The 12,531-nt window shown below is 36.8% G+C and overlaps 1 pseudogene; it reads right to left on the bottom strand.

The window, feature by feature from the left end:
* Positions 1-7,171: 7,171 nt before the first annotated feature.
* On the bottom strand, positions 7,172-7,421 carry LOC103249840 (annotated as a pseudogene).
* Between the last annotated feature and the right edge of the window lie 5,110 nt (positions 7,422-12,531).

The following is a 12,531-nucleotide window of genomic DNA, read 5'->3' on the forward strand; positions in this document are numbered from 1 at the left end:
TTCTGAAGAATAGGGTTTTCCTTGTGGTGAGATAGAGCTGAGTTCTGGCAATCCAAGGCATATATTTGTGAAAACATTCACGGTATCTGCTCAAGCACTTGCCATGTCTGTTGAGTGAAACATTCTTTTGCTGTTGTTGGAATTTACAAATTTAAGGCAGATTTCATTCCACATAGCTTCTTACCTTTTGCCTTTTTGTTACTCTGGAAAAACAATTAAAAACAAAAAAAAATTTATGAGCAGGGTAAGGAAAGACACATTTTATAAAACTGAACTGTGGGTAGCATGTTAGAGTCACAGATATGATGTTATAGTAAAGTAGTCTCTTACATTACAGTGTGAACACACTGCTGAATCTCAATAAATGACTCAATCTGGAGCTTTACTTACTTCTAATGAGAAAATTGCCTACCTGTTGTGATTTTAAGAATGCTACAAATTCTCCTCTCCCCAGTGGTTGTTAGTGGAGGCTTTGTCAGAGTTGTTTGAGAAATTGAGATTTTGCTTCCGGAATCTCTCTCCTGTTTCATATACCTATATGGTCTATGTGCCTGTTCTTGTACAAATACTAGGCTGTTTTGATTACTGTAGGCTTATAATAAAGTGTGAACTCTGGAAGCATGATGCCTCCTGTTTTGTTTCTTTTGCTGAGGATTGTTTTGGCTATTTGTGGTTGTTTATGTTTCAGTATGAATTTCTGTATTGTCATTTCCAGGTCTGAGAAGAATGATGTTGGTAATTTAATGGGTATTACGTTAAATCTATAGATTGCTTTGGGTAGGACAGACATCTTAACAATGTAGATTCTCTTAATCCATGAACATGGACTATTTTACCATTTGTGTCATCTTTGACTTCTTTGAGCAGTGTTTTGTAGTTTTCATTGTAATGGTCTTTCACTACTCTGGTTAGGCAAAGGCTGAGTTAATTTATTTTGTTGTTGTTGTTGCAATTGTGTTTGAGACTGTGCTTTTTATTTCGTTCTCTGACTTTTTGTTGTTGGTGTATAAGAATATGACTGTCTTTTGCACATTGATTTCGTACCCTGAGACTTTGCCAAAGTCCTTTGTCAGTGCAAGAAGGTTTTTGACAGATTCTCTTGGATTTTCAAGTAATAGAATCATATCATCAGCAAAGAGGGATAACTTGACTTCCTCTTTTCCTTCCTGATTTCCTTCTGTTGTCTAATTGCTCTAGCTAGGACTTCCAACACTATTTTGAACAGGAAGGTGAAAGTGGGCAGCCTTGTCTTGTTCTGGTTTTCAGGGGAAATGCCTTCAATTTCTGTCCATTTAGAAATATGTTGTCTGTGGGTTTATCATAGATGGCTTTTACTGTTTTGAGGTATGTTCCCTCTATGCCTAGGTGTTAAAGGGCTGGGAAAACTGACTGACCACATGCAGACTGTTAAATTTAACAAGAGCCCACAAATCACCATACACAAAAATCAGCTCTAAATGGATCAAAGACCTAAATGTAAAACTTCAAACTAGAGGAACATAGAAAATGCAGGAGACACCCTTATGGGAATTGGAACTGGCAACCAATTCCTGATAAAATCCCCAAATGCCCATGCCATAAGAGATAAGGTAGACACATAGGATCTCATCAAACTGAAAAGCTTCTGCAAAGCAAAAGAAACCATCAAGAGATCTGGGAGACAGCTCATAGACCGGGGGAAAATATTTGCCAGTTGTATATCTGACAGAGACCTAACATCTAGAATCTACAAGGAACTCAAATGTGCTAAAATGAAAAAAAACAAACAGCCCTATTAAAAAGTGGCCAAATGATATGAATAGACACTTCTCAAAAGAAGACATATAAGCAGCCAACAGATACATGAAAAAATGTTCAACCTCACTAATCATCAAAGAAATGCAAATTAAAACCACACCGAGATACCACCTAACTCCAGTCAGGATGGCCATCATCAATAACTCAAAAAACAGCAGATGCTGCAGAAGATGTGGGGGGAAAAGTAACATTTCTACATTTTTGGTGGGAGTATAAACTAGTACAGCCTCTGTGGAAAACAGTGTGATGGTTCCCAAAAGATCTAAAAATTGACCTTTCATGACCCAGCAATCACCCTCTGGGAATATAACCAGAGGAATGCAAATCATTCTACAAAAAGATACTTTTGGACATGTTTATTGTAGCCCTATTCACAATAGCAAAACCATGGAACCAACCATGCTGCCCATCAAAAGTAGACTGGATAAAAAAATATGGTACATATACATGAAGGAATATTACGCGCCATAAAGAAGGACAAAATTATGACGTCGCAGCAATTTGCATGGATTTAGAGTCTATAATACTCAGTGATCATGCAGAAGATTGAAGCAGGACCCCATCACCATACACAAAAATTAACTCTAAATGGATCAAACACCTAAACCTAAAACTTCACACTATAAGAATCTTAGAAAATGCAGCAGACACTCTTATGGAAATTGGAACTGGCAACCAGTTCCTGATCATAACCCCAAGTGCCCATACCATAAGAGATAAGATAGACCTCATCAAACTGACAAGCTTCTGCAAAGGAAAAGAAACCATCAAGAGAGTAGGGAGACAGCCCACAGGATGGGGAAAAATATTTGCTAAGTGCATATCTGACAAAGGCCTAACATTCAGAATATACAAGGAACTCAAACGTGCCAAAAAAGAAAAAAACAAACAGCCCCATTAAAAAGTGAGCAAAAGACATGAATAGACACGTCTCAAAAGAAGATATATGGGCAGCCAAGAGACACATGAAAAAGTGCTAAGCTGCACTCATCATCAGAGAAATGTAAATCAAAACCACATTGAGATACCACCTAACCCCAGTAAGAACGGCCATCACTAATAAAACAAACAACAACAGATGCTGGTGAGGATGCAGAGAAAAAGGAATGCTTCTACACTGCTGGTGGGAATGCAAACTAGTGCCACTCTTTGTAAGACAGTGTGGTGATTTCTGAAAGAACTAGAAATTGACCTTCCATATGACCCAGCAATCCCCCTATTGGGAATATACCCGGAGGAACTCAAATCATTCTACCATAAAGATACCTGCACACGTATGTTTGTTGCAGCTCTATTCACAATAGCAAAAAAATGGAACCAACCATACTGCCCATTGAAGCTGGATTGGATTTTTTTAAATGTGGTACATATACACAGTGCAATATTATGCAGCCATAAAGAAGGACAAACATACGGACTTCACAGCAACTTGGATGGGTTTAGAGTCAATCATACTCAGTGATCTATCACAGAAACAAAGAACAGAGTACCATATGTTATCACTCATAAGTGGACCTTGAACAATTATCATAATACTATAAGAAAGGGATTGGCAGTAGCGGAAAACTGCCTGGGGAGGAGGGGTGGGCTTGGCAGTTGAGAGAAACTGCCAGGGGAAGTAGGGGCACACCTCATCAACAAGGCTACCTGCATAATGAACATTTGTATACCTAACCTGAATGGTACCCCACATCTTTAAAGTAAAAAAAAATTAAAATTAAAAAATAAAAGAGATATTCGTTAAAAAATACTCAGTGATTGAACACAAAAACAAAGAACTGAGTACCACAATTTCTCACTCATAAGCAGACCCTGAACAATTTTAATAATACTGTAAGAAAGAGTGACAGTAGCTGGACACTGCCGGAGGGTGGCACACTTCATCACTAAGGGTGCCAGGTGAAGTGGGAACCAAAGTCAGGCCCAAACTTAACCTGTACAGTGACCATTTGTCTACCTAATTCTAAATGTACCCCACATCTTTAAAATAAATAAGTAATTTTAAAGAGTGCTACAAGAGCTTCCTATGTCAAGCAATATAATTTTTAAAGTATTAATTGACAACTGGTAAAAAAATGAAAACTCATTCCATAGTTAAAAATAAAATTTAAGGTACAAATGCATATACTTAGTACAGTGTATTGGAATTGCATTGTAAAAGCAAATTTTGTTGATGGAAATTTTTGAAGTTAGATCACTTGAGTATCAGATGCATGTAGGGAAAACGAATTTGGAAGATGCAATGAAGGGTAGATGGAGAGTCCAAAAGCAAATGAAATGATGTTAACTATTGAATGCCTGTTATTTTCATGGCATCAGGGCTCTTTAAATGGGTCATCTCTTAACGCATTCTAACAACCTTATACAGTAGGTATTATTCCTTTTCCATATTTTAGAGATGCGGCAAATGAAGATAGGAAGATTAAGTCTCTTTCTCAATATTGCATAGTTGGTAAATTGTTGAGAGTCTTGTGTGCATAGTTTGTGAATTATAGCTACTTGCATTGCATAGAGTGATACAGTCAATTTACAACAGAAGTCATAGGGTAAATAACTCAGTATGTGTGTATGTGTGTGTGTGGTAATGTGAGGTGATGTTTAAGTCCTTCTATTCCTTCTTCCTCTACCATTGAACTTAAGCATCAGGTTGTAGTTTGGGGTCATAAGCCTAAGACATTGTCAGCATGTTGATTAAATTTATTTCCTAGGGAAAAGCAGTACCTTCAGCTAACAGTTATATAACTTCTCAATGAGTGAAGAAGGGAGGGAGGCCTGATTGAAAAGCTCTGGTTATATGAGAGAAGGCACTCTGGAAAAGGAAGGGTTTCCTTTATTCCATTTTCCCCCTCATTTTCCCTTTCATTGAAATCAAAAACAGTTTAGGCTATTAATGATGTAAGCTTTCAGCTTTTTCTATTCGTATATATATGAATGTATATATATAAAACCATGAAAATTATTTTTCTTTTGTATAGGAATATATTTTTCTTCATTGATATTTTGTCCCTTTTCAAAGAAAATGTACTGGTATATTGAGGTGCTTAAGAGCCGAAGTTTTGGAGCTGAATTTAATATGGAATTCTGACACTGTCATTTGCTAGCAGCATGCTCGTGTGCAAGTTGTTAAGAACCCTAAACCTCATTTTGCTATTCTAAAAAATAGGTTAATTGATTGGGCATATTTATAGCTGTATTGACAAAACTCCCAGCTGTCAAGGGGCTTATTTTCCCCACCAAGAAGTGGTAAGCAGCTACTGGTTTTGGTGCAGTAGTTTGATGATTGCAGGGACATCTTTTCTGCTTTTTTCTAGGCTACTCCCCAATTTTCTTACCTCACAGTGACAAACTAATTGCTGCAACTCTGGACATTTCATTGTGTTCAAGGCAGGAAGAAGATAGAAGTGGCAATAACAGCCACTGCTATCTTATTTTAATCAGAAAAGCAAAATCTTCCCTCAGAACACAGATTTCTTATGCTTTATTGGCATAAGAACTGTGTGACACATTCACTCCTAACTAGGAGTATAGACAAATATTTAGATCTCCCAAAAGTGATTTCAAAAATTGATGGATCAGCCAAATACATCACAAAGGAGAATAACGGAAGCTACCTCATAGGTTAAGTAAAGATAATATTATATAAAGTTCTATTTCTTATATGTATGAAGTACTTAATAAGAGGTGGTTGTAATTATTCTTTTCATTTTCCTTTTTTAAAAAAATATTTTCGTATGCTATTACCACTACCAAGAAAGGTAATATGACGATGAACTCGCAGCTACATAAAATCCAAAGTCATAGATCCTGTCACAGTCCCTTTTGTTTTCTGTCCAATCTCATTTCTGGCCACTTTTTCACGCTCAATACAGTAATAACAAACTACTTCAGTAATAATTAGTTGCCTGGACTTTCCCACACAGACCTTTCCACTTTGCACCTATCTACCCTGTTCCCCTACAGTGCCCCTTCAATTCTCATTGACTAGATTTGGCTCAGCCTATAAAACTTGCCTAGGCCTCACCTCCCTAGTAACTCTGAGAGTCACCCCAAATGGGATTAGTTCCTCTTCATTGCTCTCCAGACCCTGAGTGTGTCACTTGCATAGGTTTTACAAGGGTGTATAGGAATTCTCTCTTTACTGATGGACTTCTATGATCGTCTCTTAATTTCTTGAGATATAGACAAGTTTTACTTTATATCTGGGTGTTGCCTAATTAGTTGGCAGTCATTACAAGTTTGTTTAAGCACAATGAAGTCATGTTGTATCTTCTTTGATCTTCATTGCCCTTCTGCCCCAAGCTCTTCATAAATGTCTCTCTCATCTCTCCTTTTTCCCTCCTCTCTCTCAGGGGATTAATGATCATCTTTTAAAGAAATCATAGCTGGACCACAATTTATTCTAGTGTTTTAGAAAGTAAACATTTACTGGGATAGCTTGAGCTCTTGTTGATTCTGACTGCCTGTAGCAAGGAGTTAAAAATGTAAACTATGTCCACTAGCTAGAGAAAGAATCTCTGTTCTTTGGGTTTTCTGATAGTTCGATTGCCATGGAAACAGCTTTCTTCTGGTATTAGTTCATTAGTATTAAAAAAAATTAGAGGACTGCCGTGTACCACAGTAGATTTCTTCATGGGAAAGTTCAAACTTGACATCCCCTTCCTTGCGCTTAAGTTTGTGCCAAACAGAAGAGCAGCAGTCCTTCAACACAACACAATCCAATTTAAGATTAAATTATTATAGCAAGCAATCAATTTTATCTTTTTAAAAAACACTTCTTGCTACAGTATGTATATGAAGTAAGAATAGGTATAAATTTTCCAAATCAGAATGATCCTAGTAGATCTTATTTAAACTGTGCATTTAGGTTACAGTTTTAATTCATACTTATATCAGCTACAAGTGCCACATCTTAAGGGAAAAGAATCAGTTTTCCTTATTATTGTTGAGAAAGGTAAATTCTTTGTCACCTGGAAGTATATAAGATGAAATACAGATAAGATAAATATTTTTTGTGGATGATTGAAGTTATGCTTTCTGTTAGTGTGGGAAGACTTTTTTCCCTGAAATTTCTAAGTGCTACAAGAAGAGTCACAGAAGCATATTAGAAGTTCTCATCTGACTTTGATTGGGTCAGACTGGGGATAGTGGATTCACTCAACTGCACATTTTATTTTTATGGAAAAAGTTCTTGAATATTATGGTATATACCTGGGTTTCCTACCAAAGAAATTTGAAAAATTTATTCCTCTGGTCAATTACAACTGACTTAAAACATGATTATTTGACTTTGAAGAAGTTTAGCCTGCCATGAACAAACCTGCAAATTTAATAGTCTTCTCCTTTCATATTTTCTTTTTTTCTTTACCATACTACACAGGAAGTTTTATTCATCCATTACTGTTACAGGAAAAGCAGGTTCGCAGACACTCTCACTTCAAGATGCTGTCATCTTGGGCTTCTGCCAACTCTCGAGCAATCCGTTTCAGTTTATCCTGCTTCTTTTTCTCTTCTGCTGCCATCCTCCTTTCCTCTTCTGCCCGAGGTTTCAGGTAGGCCACACCGAGGAACAGGGCAGAATAGCAGCCAAGCTTGATGAGCGGAGAGACCTGCACCAGAGGCACCATCTTGTCCCTCCATATTTTCTATATATTGAATAATTAGGGTCTGGTCATTTCTTTCTTCATTAAAATTTGTCCTTCAGAGAGCATTTGAAGCTAAAACCCAAATTATTGATAAGGCTAGATAGTTTTTACTTGGAAAAGAATCAAGACCTTTAGTTTCAACTGAAGTAAAATTTAGACAGAAGAGAAGTGGCTACTATCTCCCTTAACTATAGCTGGTAATCAGTCATCTAACTTTGAATGTATTAGAAATATTTGCCATTTTAAATTATATCATTCCAAAAGAAGTTTGGATTCTCATAGAAATTTGAATCAGTCCTCTAACTTTGGATATATTAGAAATATTTACCATTTTAAATTCATATTAATCCAAAAGAAGTTTGGATTCTCATAGAAATGTGGTAGCTTGCCTAGATAGTGATCCTCCTCTAAGCAAGAGATGGATTGTAAAGAAAAGGGACCTTCTGGAGTTGATAATAACAGTTTTGACTCTTAGTTTGGCAAATGAACCTATGAGGAAGTCCTTTAATAAGTAGTTTAGAAAGAGTGTAACGTTTTTCATCACAGAGTTGAAATTTAACACCAGAGAAGAAAACACAGCCCATCCATTAGGAACAAGAGGGCTCGCATGTTGAAATTGTTTTCTGTGCATTTAATACTGAAAAGAAACAAAATCTTGTGAAATAACAGAAAGAGAGATCCTATTAATGTTTCTTTGTTGTTAGTAGCTTTTCTGCTGATCTTTGTTATTATATCTCAGCTAGTATTTGGAAGATATACCAAATCATTAAAAAAGAAATTACAGTAGTGGTTATCTGCCGGGGGATGGGAGGGCACACCTCATCAACATGGGCACCTGCATAACGAACATTTGTGTACCTAACCCTGAACTGTACCCCACATCTTTAAAATAAATAAAAAAGTTAAAAAAATTACAATCAAATATTAATTTAAAAACAACTTCTAAGAAAACATTGATCAACTTCTCAAAACATAATTCAGCATTCAAAAAAAAAATCAATTTTGTACTTACTATGGGTCAAATACTCTGTTAAATGTTAGGAAACAAACATGAATAACACTTAAAAGACTCATATAGTCCAAAAGAGGAAACAGAAAATAAAATAGCTGCTGTAAGGTGCAGTGATAGAGGCGTGCCCAGAAGACTAAAGGCCAAGTTTCATCTTACACAGATGACTCAGTCAAGGATGAGGTATTTCTTTGTAAGGTATTTAATCTATAGAGAATAGTCAATAAATAGTTATAGATTTGTGGCTGGAGCAAAGCACCGGTTGAAAACTGTTATTTTTCTTTTTCTTCTTTATATTTATAGTATTAAAATAAAAATTGCTTTGGGGGATATGAAATGTATACAATAGGGCTTTATAATTAGCAAAGCATGATGTGAATATGTGGTATAATTAGTATTTACAAATATTATTTGTTACACCTTTGTGTAACAGTGTAATAGTACTAAGCTAATTTTGGCAGACTTTGTTCTTTTTTTCTGGGGATGAACAATAATAGGGTTAAAACTAATAGACTCAGGCAAGAGAATGCATTTATGTAATTTTAAATATAAATACACTTTTGGGAATCCCGTTTTCTGAAGTATTTTTCCTAATGTCATAGCTAGTATGCTGGTTTTTTCCTCAGCAAGGAACCTGTTTTACATCAATACCCAGCTTTTAATCAACTAATCCAGTAAGTAAAAATTTTTATTCTCAAATAATGTAATTTTATTTACCATTTCAGAATGTATCTTTCTAAATGAGTGTTGTTCCTTGTCATTTGTAGTCTTAAAAATTCAATGTAATATTATCTATCCAGTTGAAGAACAGGTAAACGCAGCACTTACCCGATTTCTACAATAAGTAGTACCATTATACCAAAACATTAGCAAGCAATGTGGAAGTTACCTAAAATTTCACAGGAGAGGCAGAGGACATTCACTATACAGCAAACAGCTTAATAAATCTTCATTACCCATTTTCATTCTCTTCCAAAGTCTTTCAGCTGTGCGGCCATCTGGGGATTTTTTTTTTTACCTCCTTCAGCATGAAGGTCCTAAATTTTCCCAGTTTCTACCTCTTATACCTATTCAACTCTCTCTCCCAGTTCCTTTTTTGTGTATCTTATAACAGACCAGATATACTGAATATGCATACCTACTCTCATCACCTCATTCAGGAAAAAACTTAAGAACTTTAATCGCTGATTCCACCATCCTCAAAAAGTAGTGAGGGATGATAAATTGCATTGGCCCCCCCATACCCAATCCAGGTTACATGGAAAACCTTTTGAGCTGGCTCATTTCTACATTTTAAAATTTTATCTCTAGTTTTCCCCTTCATGCCTCCTACTAAACTTATCTCCCCATTTTTTAAACACATTATTATTATTATTATTATTATTATTACCTACATCTCTGGGGCCATTGTAGAGACTGCAACCTTTACCCAGAACCCTTCTTCTTCTGCCTCTGCATGTCAAAGTTCCATAAACCCTAAGGCTGACTTAAATGTCTCCTTTACTTTGGAGTCTTATCTACCCTTATTCCACTCCCCTCTCCTTCACAGAAGTCATTGCTCTTTCTTCCGTGCTCTTGTAGAATTCTGTACACACTTCTATTTTGGTACTTATTACATTGTTCAGTATATTATTCAGGTATCTAGTTCCCCAGAACAGAGAGACTTTGTCTTTTAGATGTGGTACCTAACATGGAGCTTGAAACACAATTTATTAGTAAATGTTTGTTGATGCATGAGAAACTGCCCTGAGAGTTGAAAAGCTGGCTAAGTGATGGGGAGCCTCTCAGTTCAAGACCAAAGTTTGAGTAACTAGTCTGGAACTCAGAGCACTCCCATGAGGGAAGCCTGCAGGATAACTTTAATTCATCCCCCCAAAGTGCTATCATCGAAGGGGAAAAAACATTTTTGGAGCTATTTTAATTTGCTGTTTTCCAACAGCTTCTTAAATTACACTTTGTGTGAAGAGAAAAGCTGAAGGGGAGAGGAGATTAAGTGAAAGGAGAATATCAAGCCAAAAGCTGAGGACATTCCAAAAATGTTATGAGACTTAAAATGTGTAACTTTTCCCTTCCCTTCCTGGGTTTACATGCATTTGATGTAGCTTGACCTATTGAACTCAGCTTGGGTTTCCCTGTGGAGTCTGTCTTTCATGCCAAACTATTATTTTACTGTAGCAGAAAAAGAAATAATCCTATATTCCCAACTGTTCAATGGATGTTTGTGAATTAATAAAATAATCCAGGACCTAAATGTTCCAGTGCAATTGGATAGTATTTGACAATATAAATCTTTGTGTGAAAGAACACTTTGAATGTGTAGTCAATAACTCAGAGTTCTTTCTTATTATTTTGGCCTTGGTGTTAAAGCTGACCAAAGATAAATGAGTAAAATGATATCCTCATCAGACCCTACAGATCAATCAGGGTACATCCTCCAGAGAATTAGGCAGTGGAGACACATAAAAGTAAAATAGAATACCTCATACTAACTGGAATGACAGTTGATCAGTATATTAGGTACCTTGAGATGCTATGTACAAATAAATCTGTGTAGCTCAGTGGTTTAACACCAAAGTACATTTCTTCCTCGGGTTGGGCAACTTACCTCCAAATGGCAATTTTGAAATCATGGTTTCCTGGTTTATTTTCTACAAATAGGACCTGATGTCCTATTTTCTATGGTTTCTCCCATCCCATGGCCCAGATTCAACATGGAACTCCCAAAATTTCTTTGTGTGTTATCTTCATGCTAGGCAGTGAGAAAGGGAAACGAACAGAGAGACACTTGTGTGGGAGAGCTTTATGGGCCAGGCCTGGAAAGGGTGCAAATTCTAAGTCCATTTCATTGGCAAAAAGCTAATAACAAGTTCATGCCTAATACCAAGGAAAACTGGAAATATACCCCAAGCTATTGCAAGTCACAGGAAAATGGAATGGCAGACAATGTCATAATCTATTGATAAAATAAATATGGTTTAAAAAGGAAATAAGAAAAATGTAAAGTTGATCTTCATGATCCATGGATTCTATATGTATGATTTTACCTGTTCATGAAGATTTATTTGCAATGCCCAAGTCAATACTTGCAGTGTTTTCGTAGGCACCATGGACATGGACAGAGCAGTAAAAATTTTTGAGTCACCTAACATGCACATCCCCAGCTGAGGTTAATGCTCTGTCTTCTTGTTTCAGCTTTCATACTGTAAACAAATGTCTTTTGACACACTATTTAGTGCTATATTTTTTCACATTTTTGTGCTTTTTTTTTTGAGTTGGAGTCTCACTCTGTCACCCAAACTTGAGTGCAGTGACCGCTCGCAGCCACTGCAGCCTCGACCCACTGGGTTCTGGCGATCCTTCTGCCTCAGCCTTCCGAGTAGCCGGAATTATAGGCACACGCTACCATGCCCGGCTGATTTTTTTATTTATTGTAGAGATGAGGTCTCACCAAGCTGCCCAGGCAGGTCTCGAACCCGCGGGCTCAGGCAATCCACTCACCTAAGCCTCCCAAGGCGCGGGATTACAGGCTGAGCCACCGAGCCCGGCTTTTTGTTGGTGATTTTGCTATTTAAAATAGACCCAAGCATTGGGCTAAAGTGCTATATAGTGTTCCTAACTGCAAAAAAAGGCTACAATGTGACTTACGGGGAAAATATGAACATTGGATAAGTTTTGGTTAAGCAAGAGTTTTAACACTGTTGAGTGTGAGTTCAGTGTTCATGAATCAACAATGTATAGTACATAAGATATCATTAAAAAGAAACACATGTAAAACAAGGTTGTGTATTGATTGGTAAAAATGTGACCAGAAGCCCACAAGAGCCTAACCATATATTTTCCCTAGGAGCAATAGTTCAATATTTGCCAATTCAGTGACTGTATAGAATATAACTACCATAAATAGGTAGAATTGACTGAAGTGTGTGTGTGTGTGTGTGTGTGTGTGTGTGTGTGTGTGTGTGTGTTGCCCCCCCGCCAGCTGACTCTCCTATGTTCCATCTTTCCTGCCCACTACCTTGAACTGATCTCCCTTCCATATGGAATTGTAAGATACTATAATTATCTGATTTTCTCTGTTCCCCA

The sequence above is a fragment of the Carlito syrichta genome, unplaced genomic scaffold, assembly GCF_000164805.1.
Source record: "Carlito syrichta isolate Samal-C Ts95f unplaced genomic scaffold, Tarsius_syrichta-2.0.1 Scaffold123581, whole genome shotgun sequence".
Taxonomy (NCBI): Eukaryota; Metazoa; Chordata; class Mammalia; order Primates; family Tarsiidae; genus Carlito; species Carlito syrichta.